Raw genomic sequence first — 10,259 nt, 5'->3', positions numbered from 1 at the left:
CCGTAGAAGCTTTTCAGGGAAACGTGCGGAGGAACCCGAGCCAAGAGGATTGCCGAGAGAAGCTTTTAATCTGCCGAGAGATTTGGACTTTCGCCAGCACGCGGTCGGTGCAAGTGTCGTAACGTGTGTGCGCGCAGTGCGATGTAGAGCGACGTTCGCGCGGAAACGCTATATACGCGCCGACCGTGATTGCGCGAGGAGAATGTAATTAGTGACGGGACGTTGCCGTGTTGATCCTTCGTAGTGGTCGTTGCTTGGCACTGCCGGCCTGCCCGTCGCCCGGAACGGTATCCCAGACCGTTTCCAAACGCTCTGTGTCCGTGGACTGTGTTTGTGTGTGGCGGCTGTCCCGCTTAAGGAAAGGGAATCGTCTCTGGAACGTTCGCGCATGATTGAGCTCGACGGTTAAGAGAGGTACGAATACACTTCAATCGAAGGTATTACAGGTAGAACTGCGTCGTATGAGATTTTTTTTTTTTTTTTTTTTTTTATTACACACACTGGCGAATGTTAAACCAATCGAAAGAAATTCTGGTGCTCATTAAAATCATGTTGTGTTAAACAATTAAGTTTTAAGAAAAACTATAGTTTTTATAATGCAAAGAAAATAAGAAAAATTTACTATTTAAATTAAAATTAATTTTTCAAATGTAAGTTACTACACACATAATCAATTCATTATATGAAAAAATAAGATTGCTCGCATAAAAATGCTCGTTTGTTTTCTCGCATAGGAAAAGACAAAAGACTGGAGCAAAGGATGTCAAGGATTCTGTAGTCCATAAGTCAAGTCAAGGTGAGTAAAGGAAACTAGAACACAAACGCGTATTATTCTAAATAAGCCTGTGAAATCGATTGCGTTTTTAGGCGGAGCTAGAAAATTTCGATATTTTAGTGTCATAATAGTAGGCGCTATTGAAAACTATTGAAAAGATCAGAATAACCTGCCAGTTTTATTTTTGTGCTTTTGCGATGATGGACACATAGATTTATAAGGATTCTAGGGTATTAGGATCTTTAGACGTCGCAGGTAACACGTCCTTTCCGGGGGTCTGCACGTGCTTGACGCGTCATTGTGTCGCGAGAAAAACGCAAGGTGCCGAAGAAGGAACTCGCAAGGTGCAAACGTATTCGGACGCGTTATTTTTGTCGCCATATATTTGCATATACTCGCGCAATTCCACACACGACATTCATCGATCATATTTTATCCGCGACCTGCGGTCTCTCTGATTATTCCTCGCGGGACGTTTTCGCTTGAGAAGTGCTTCAGCGCTCATTTGAGAATGTTTCGGCTTTCAAACTCGCTGATCAAGATAGATGATCCACTTTCGCGTGCGCGCGATCAACAACGAGCGGGATCTCTGAGCGATCGATCGTTGGATCGATCGTATCGACTGCGGCCGCGCCGGCCGTCTCTCATTGAATTAATGCCGAATTTTTGGCCGCCGTCATCAAAGCGGCCCTGATTGCTGAGCTCTGCTCTCGCGCGCATGGGTACTACAGTTGATTGGAATCATTGTAGGGGGCATTTTATGCACCGAGAGCATGCACCGCGGCTCCAACTTGAATACCGAATCAGGAAGACTGAAGGAGCGAAAGAGAAAGAGAGACAGGCAGAACGAGTGAGTGCGGCGGTAGTGGAGAGGAGAGAAGAGAGGGGAGTTAGGTACCGGTTCCAGAGGCTGTGCACCGTAACAGTAGAAGGCTGCCTTGCCCCCCGCCTCGCTTCCTGTCCCTCGTCCGTTTTAATAATCCTCGACCCCCTTAGAGAGCAACCCGAACAAGGATAGAACACAGCTGCTCCCCCTGTTTGCCTCGCGTGCCCGGTGTTAAGGGGTACCGCCCCCTACTGTGCATTAGTCTCGCTCGCTTCCACTTACTGTGCTGATCCTCTCGCTCTTCCGCGTTGACTCCTGCTTTCTCTGAATAGTCGAAAATTCTAAAGAAACGCGTTTCGTGACGTTACCGTCCTACTTTCCGTACGGCGTTCTTTTCCTCCTCCGAACGATATATTTGAAATGAAACACGCGCGATCTCCTTGCGACGTAAGCACGCATGCTTTTCCCAGTTTTAGTGGTTTTCATTGACGAGCAAAACGCCCGCTCTCGCCCAGCTTTATCCCGCTGCTCGAAGCGCTATATCTCGCGATTTTGCCGATTCCTTTGTGCGCTCGAGCTCGGAGACCGCTCGCGCAACCTCTATCTCTCGGTTCTCGTCTTTCCTGTTGCTTGCTTTTTCCTCTTTTCTTTAAGGCCGTCTTCGTTCTAGCGTGAAGTCACCCTCTGCCGTTTCCTAGAAACGGATGAAAGCAACGTCAGAATTGCGCTCATCGATTATTCTTCCGTGAGCTTTCAAAATTCGAAGGTCAGAAAGTACCGTGACGAATGCTCAAAAGTTCCTTGGCGTCTCGCTCAATAAGAGATTTAGAAAGTAAATTAGTGGGAAGAGCAAGATAAAAAATGATTGTACATTAAAACTTTTTTCGCAAAATGTTGAATAAATCATTTAAAACTAAGGAAAATACGAACGGTTTTTATGCGAAGTTTGAAAGAATGGCGTCAAAATCTTTAATTTATGGGTGTCGCCCTGAAAGAGATGTCTTTCGACGACACATCACGAATTTTTGGAACGTCAGTATAAAGAAAATTTACAATGTCTACCAATTATGTTTTGTGAATTAGTTCTTCTCATTTCTTTGTCCTTTTGTCCAAATACTGTAATCGAAAGATAAATAGTTTCGGCAGATAGAAAGACAACCTTTTTCTACATGATCCAAATGCGTACTAGGGTTCAGATTTCTTTTTAACATCGAATCGAATTGGCGCCGTTTTTCTGCGAACGAGAGTTCGTTGACAGTGAGAGTGACGAGGAACGAGAGTCGGAGAGAAAAGTGTCCCGCAGTGAAGATCGCAAAGAGCGCTACAGAATCAATAGGAATGAGAAAAATAACGGGAAAAAAAAAAACGAAAATACAACAAGACGCCGACGCTTCAAATGGGAAAAAGAAAAAGAAACCTGTATCGTTTTAGCGTGCTTGTATATCAAATCAGGGTCGGTTTGGCACGTTTCGTAGAAGAGACGAGGGCAAAGTGAGAAGAGGCATAAAGAGCCCGACCGACCGATCGACGGCGAGAGAAACGGCAAAGCAGAGTCAGGCTAGTGCGAGCGTCCGAGCGAGACCGATCTGAGCCGAGGGCACAGGTAAAGCCGTTGGCGTAGTAACGTGTCGAGGATGCCGTATGCCGTCGAGCCTGTGCTCGGTCTGTCCTATGTGATCTGCCTGCTTTTGCTCGTTACCCTTCCTCCCCCGACATTTCGCGACCATTCCATACGTTCGTTTGTCCGAACAGCCTAACTCCGATTTGTGTAAGGCGCGCGTCTGTGTTCGCCGCTTTTCTCCGCGTGATGCTTCTATCGGTGGCGACTACACGCGAAGCGCCCCGGCCTTCGGCGCGCGTGTACGCGCACGTTCGTGTGCGCGCGTGTGTTGGATGGGGGTCCCGGCCCGGCGCTCTCGGCCCGTCCCGTCCCGTTCCGTGGAGTATCGCACCGCGCACACCGCTCGCCACCCGCTATCCACAGCAGTTTCAGCCAGCCCGCCCGCCCGACTGCCTGCCAGTGTCCCACCGCACGCCGAACCGTTTGCACTCAGAAGCGATCAGGGAGCCCTTCTCTGCCTCTCTGCCGGTCACCCCGCTCATACGCTCTCTCGTCGGCTCTCCGTCGGCACCCCACTTCGCCCACGTCTCACCCACGGCCAACGTTCGCTTTGTCTCTCTCGCGCCGCCGGTCCGACCTTCCCTTTCTCTCTTGAAACTTTTCTCTCTCTTCGTTCGTGGCGCGCAGCATTTCTTCGCGTCCCACTCTGTCCCATCGAGGCATCTCCTCGCCCTCCTCTGTCAAGTTACGCTTGGCAAACGCACGAGAGCACCCGCTATCGCTCTCCTCGTCTCTCATCTCCGTCAGTTCATACTCCGTCCCATTCACCCTCCGCGTCTCTCTCTCTCTCTTTCTCTCTCTTTCTTTCTCGTGCTCCACTCTGTCTTTTTCCTACCCGTCCCGTTTGTCCCTCTCTCTTTCTCTCTCTCTCTCTCTCTCTAAAGTGCGCCCTCCTCTACGCTGTTCCACACTCCCTCCACGTTCTGTTCACGACTCGGCTGTCCTTGTTCTGCCAAAGCAGCCAGTCGCACTCTCTCTATCTCTCTGTCTCTATTCCTCTCTCTCGTACGTACGTCCCGCTTCTCGCTCTCACTCGGGAATAACGCCGGTGTGTACTCCCGCTGTCACCTGATCGCGGGACGCTTTTCGCGGGTGAGATACCGCTCGGCCACCGAGTCAACCTAGTCTGCCGGCGCTCGCTCTTGCTCCGGTTCTTCCTTCTCGCTCTCTTTTTCTTTCTCTCTTCCTCTTGCTACGTCTGTCTGTCCTCATTCTATCTCACTCGCTCGTTCCTTTACCCCTCCTCCCTCCCCCCACCCCCGCGCCACTTTCCTCTCTTTACTCTTCCACCGCCGCTCTTCCTCCTGCTCGTCGCCGTCGTGGTCTTCCTATACTCGCCTCGTTGCCGCGCGACGTCAACATCGTCGGGCTGGTGGTTACCCGGAGGAAGAAGAGAAGGCGAGAAAAAAGGAAAGCGAGCGCACAGAAGCGGCCGCCACCGTCTGACGGGCGCTCGACCGGGTTGCGGACGATCTCTCGCCTCTTCCTCCTTTCACGGATCTTCGCCGGCACGTCGGAGTCGTCCGAAGAGAGGGAGGTGACACTTTCGGACAGACACGCGGCACGGATCTCGCGCACTTGGACGCGCGCGAGAACACGGAAGAGAGCAGCGCGCTCCGTTGCGGATCGTTGACGGTGCCAGAATCTCGTTCTTTTTTTCCCTTCGTTTTTTCACCGGATCTCAACTCGGGCCCTTTGTCCCGAAAGTGCTTCGTGAGTTGAGTGGACCTTGTACTCAGTGCACAACGCGACGACGCGTGTTATCTCGATGTGACAGTGCTGCGGACGACAATTTTCAAGTGAGTTCTAATCATTAGATGATCATTACTTGCAATTTTTAACGCGATTTTTTCACGTACTTCCAGTGCTGCATTTAAAATTTTCTCTCACGTTTTGAGCGTGAAAGCTTGTTTTTTTTTTTTTTTTTAGAGAATTATTTCTAATATCGAATATTTTTTTCATACATCGTGAAAAACTCTTTGTACCAATTAACGTAGATTTTCGAATATAGTAAGAGTGAAAAATTGTTCGGAAAAGTTATGGTGTTTTAGCGGCTATATCGTTGATCATCCGACGGATTGTCGGCAACAGACTGTCAGCGTAATTCCGCTTTTGTAACATTGAATACTAAATGACATACGGTTTTTAGTTTATATAATATTGATTGAATTTGTTTTCGACTTTGCGTTCGAAAACCGATTCGCGCTGATAAACTTTTCAGCGCCAAAATCGCTCGCGAATACTATTTTCGGATCGAGCAGTGCGAGATACGTTATCGTAGACATAAATAAGTGTTAGAAATAAATTAATCGGTTTTCTATGCGTTATCACACATTCAGGAAATAAATTATTATCAAATCACCAGCACGCGTCAACACAACTCTTGCGTTGAAACTATTAATTTTCTAGATAAATTACGTTTCTTACTCTTTGCGTTGCTATTTCTATCTTAATACGTTTGTATGCGCGATGTAAGCAACCGAAGAAAACTGCGTCGGAAAGATCCCTCCCGTGGCGCGAAAAGGGCGACTTCTCCCTTCGCGAACGATCGATCGATATATGCGCGTACGGCGGATCGAGAAGACGAAATCAAAGTAATTTTCTAAGTGCTAGAGTGTCCGAGTGGAGGTTTAATTCGTTTTCTTCGTTTCTCTCTTTCTTTCTTTCTCTTTCTCTCGGAGGGAAGACGGCTCTCGTCTCGGGGCGGGAACGAGGGAGAAGAGATAGCGGCGTCTGTGTCCGTGCCCGTTGCGGGCCGGTCGCCACACCCGCCCGTTTGGGAATTCAACTTACTGCCACTCGGGACTCGCGCGCGCGAGGAGAGCGTTCGACGGTTTCTCCGACGGGATCTAACGAGCCGCCGTTTGCGAAACACGCCTGTTTTCGCGGTGGATTCAATCGGTCGATCCTTTCACGAACAACTCGCCCGACCGAGGTAATTTTCCTCATCAACCGTGATTAGTTCAATCAAGGAAGTCGTTGAGAGTGTGTTTGGTCAAGTGTTAATCGGCGCTCTTAAGTTTGCTTTGTCGCGAAATGGCTCGTCATCGATTTCCGAAGGTGTTGAAAGAATCGCCGCTTCTCTTTTCTATCGATCGCATGCGATCGTTGCGTTTGCGTGGCTCTTTTCACCCGCGATTTGATTCGGCGTAGGCGAACGATGGAAAACACGCACGAGGATTGGAGTGGAAATCCGAAGCACTCGTTTGCGGTGTTTTTGTAACACGTCATTATCAGTGTTGGTTTGTCCTGATTCTCCAGTTGCCTACCAATCCTTTGTTTTTCAAGAGTTTGTTAATGTTCGGCGTTTCGCGTTAATCGACGATCGATGCGTCAAGTTAAACGTCAGTTTTTGCATTGAAACGTTTTTCTAATTAATAATCGATAATTAATACCAATAAGTTGATAATAAATAAATATATTAATATATTTTGACGGGTTTGTTTGTTTTGTTATTATTGGCTACGGTCGAATGATTAAGAACTCGCTCTAAATATTGCTTGAGAAAAATTAAATGCTAAAGAACTGCGTCTACATATACTTCGAGCAAAATTAACGGGAGGACACATTACTACCCCTTCATCTATGATCCTCTTTATGCGGTAACTCGTGCATAAAGCAACTAATCAAGCTATCTTACGGTCTCCGTCTAGCTTGATGGATGATCGATAAAACCAGTTAAAGATGAATATAGTTAACCGCATAAGTCTTTCGCTAACAAGATCGCAACAGAACTGGGATACTACTATTGTGCGCATTCGTTTCACATTTATTATTCTGAATGTCTGCAGATTTTCAGCCTAGAGAGATCGTGTTATTTTGTGGGACCTTGCTTCATGCTAATTACGGGCGCCAGCTGTAATGTCGTCACGAGCATATTTCTGAAATTCCGCGGAAATATTAGTCGCGCGTTGAAACGTGTTTATATTGATCGTCTATCGTCGTGTTATGAACTCCTTTGAGCTCAGATCGATTTGCGAAATTGTCGGAATTGACGCGCGATCTTTCAATCGCGCGATTGCGAAAATGCGCACGATCAGATCCTTCTCCCAAATCGAAACGCGATCTTCGACACAGCTACAAATTGTTCTCACACTCTAGCAATTGTGTAACGTCACGGAATGAAAATAACTTGTAAGCAAGAGTTTAAGGTCTTCGACTATAACGTCTCAAATAAACGCTCATTTATTTAAGCCAAATAATTATTGCCAACAATTTCACAGAATAAATAGACAAAAAACTGTATATTTTAAAAAAAGCAAGCTTTTCTAAAACATGCATGTCTGAAAACTTTTACCGGAAAAGACTTCTCTTTTCTTCTCTTTTTCCTTTCTGATTCATGATGATATAACATTTTCTCGCCCAAAAATATCGCCTTTTGTTTGAGATAAAAAAAAAAAAACCCAAAACGTTTCTCTAGACTTAAAATAACGACCGCGAATTTGTCGATTGGTAGCCATCGGGAAGAAACCACCGTTACGAAACCGATCGGCGGATGAGACGAGAGGGAGGAAAAGGAGAGGGAGAAAGAGGAGGATGGTGGTGTCCTGCGCGGGAAACGGATAACCGAAACTGCCGCGTATGCACGCGTACAACGGGTGGGCGTACGTGGTAATACAGTGGCCATGCGAGCTTGATTACACATTGCGATCACGAGTGTCCCACGAGCGGGCGGACATAAGGCCTTTTGTCGTACTATGGCCTGCGGGCAGGAAGCACGTAGCGTGACACCCGGCCGCTCAGTGTGCGAGCGGCACCCACATTATACGCCGAGTAATATGTACATGAAGGGAGGGAGTGAGATAAAGACAGTGAGAGAGATCGGAGAGAGCGAAAGAGAGAACATATATATAGTGAAGAAGGGAGATAGAGCTACGCGATAAAGGGGGCAGGAGGCTGTGCGCAAGAGGGGACCGGAGAGACGGACGCGGGAACGACAGGGGACGTGCTATAATACTCGGTGGTGGTCCCATGCCACTACGTGACTTGTGTGCGGCTCTAAGCCGAGACATATCGCCGTCCCGGGGCCCCGTTTCTGCCACCTAAAGGAGCGCGCGGATATATCGCGCGCCGAGGCCATTATACTGGCCACCGTGCCGGACGGACGGTTCGATCGGCCTTATTGAATTAGCTCTCTCTCCCTCTCATCCCCCTCGTCTCTCCGTACGTTTGCACTCGCTTTGCCGCTCTGGGTTTGTCTCCCGATTGTTCGCCGCGAGTTATCTAAGCGCAGTCCGCCAGCTAACCTAATCGGGTCACCTACTCGCGAATGCAGACTCGAGGGTTTTTTCACCTCATCGTCGGGCTTCTGTCCCGAGCGAACGGCGGCATACTGCTGTGTTGAATGAAATCGGAGCGCAGTGAGATAACTTAATTTGGGGCTTCGTGCTTCAGAGATTTATTGCGTTTTCTTCGAAAGGTATACAATTCCGCTTTGCTTTGAAAAAAGTTTATTTAGAACTATTATATGTACACTTATATAGTCTCTCTCTCTCTCTCTCTCTCTCTCTCTCTCTCTCTCTTTCATTACTATAAATCAAACCTATATTTTTCTACATAAGATAATTTTATACAATTTAATATCGGAACATTTTTTCCATTTTTTTCTATGACTGAAAACACTTTCTCGTAATCAAGGAGCAAACTATTCGATACTATCGACTTTATTCGATCTCCATTGATTCTGTCTGCGAGTTCGGTCCAATAGTGCAGGTTAAATGCGGCTGCGGTACTTAATGGATACTTAATCGGACCGTTAATTAAGGTGATCCGAGAGATCGTGGCGCTCGAAAATAAACTTTTCGCGCGATCGTATCTCCGCGCGAGACAATACTGGTAATATCTTCGCGTCGTCCTTTTTTTTTTTTAAATCGTCTTTTGTCTTTCCTCTCGCTCTCGGCTGTTCTCTCTCGGCTATTCGTCGCTTGAGAAAGAGACCACGTATACATCGCGACCCGGCCATTATGCGAGCCACCGCACTAGACGCTTCGATCGGCCTCATTGAATTAGCTCCCGCCCGTGGGCTTGTTTCTCGATTGTCTGGCGTAAACCGCAGAGGCCAGCCATTTTATCCAGGAACCCGGTCGGTCGGTCGCTCGACCGGCTTGCTTGGTGATTGACATTCCCGAGGGCGGTAATCGCGAAAATAAGAAATCCGTCCCAATGCTAGAAACCCTTGCGTGACTCCCGAAGTACATCGAACGATTCGAGCTGAAATATTTAAAGATATATCTCGGTCTATTATAAACGTTAGAATAACTGGGGCCTCTCTAAGAATAACTAGCCGCTATCGCGGACATAGGAGTGTTCCTTCGTTCCGTCTCGTACCGACAGTTATCGATTCTAAATTAGTCTCTAACTCACAACTCGAAGATTCGCATGAAATTTCAGTGAAAAGTTCTTAACTTCTATTTATGCGATTTCTCTTCGAAGAAATGTAAATCGAATTTACTGTTTATAAACAATAGTTTGTTATCAGATTTAGATGATTTATATAAAATATGTATAATACAAGAGCCAAGAGACGACTCTAAATTTTTTTTCTACGTTAAAGAAAATTTTTTACGAAAGTAGCTAAATATTAGTATAATTGCAAAGTTTTCTTGAATGCATTCTGTGATCGTCAACAATTTGCGCGTTAACGCAATACGAAAGTCGCAAAAATAGTTTGACTTTATAATACTTTATCGTAAGTAGAAACATTTATTTCCACGATTCCGCGAGATTTTATTTTCGAGTATCTTCAGCGAGTCAGTTCGATATCTTGAAGATTATCCATTTCTGACTTAAGGGTGCTTTAGGTATCATCTTGAGGTCGTTACAACGAGCTGCCGAGGTGGACGATCCGATAGACTTTATTGAATTAGTTTCCGCTCTTAAGCGTGATTGCGGATTATACGTGGGCATTACTCAACTACGTGATTCACATGATCATCGATACACTTCGGTTTTCTTGCATATTATATATCATTATAAGCAATAAATATTCATCTACGATCTAGTGTTACATATAAACCGTATCAGCGTGATCACATAAT

General features: G+C 46.6%; 1 protein-coding gene across 2 annotated transcripts in view; it reads left to right on the top strand.

Moving 5' to 3' along the window:
* Window positions 1-258: 258 nt before the first annotated feature.
* LOC109857577 (serine-rich adhesin for platelets-like) overlaps window positions 259-10,259 on the top strand; it is a 48,921-nt gene continuing 38,920 nt past the window's right edge. The window contains exons 1-2 of one of the 2 annotated variants that reach the window (XM_020434043.1): window positions 259-414; window positions 735-796. The gene's annotated coding sequence lies outside the window, so the exon portion shown is untranslated. Of the gene's footprint in view, window positions 415-734; window positions 797-4,502; window positions 5,022-10,259 lie in introns of those variants that run through there. The other variant, XM_020434033.1, reaches the window with a different exon arrangement.

The sequence above is a fragment of the Pseudomyrmex gracilis genome, unplaced genomic scaffold, assembly GCF_002006095.1.
Source record: "Pseudomyrmex gracilis isolate BER0280 unplaced genomic scaffold, ASM200609v1 scaffold_5, whole genome shotgun sequence".
Classification (NCBI taxonomy): Eukaryota; Metazoa; Arthropoda; class Insecta; order Hymenoptera; family Formicidae; genus Pseudomyrmex; species Pseudomyrmex gracilis.
This window is presented reverse-complemented; position numbering and strand designations above follow the sequence as displayed.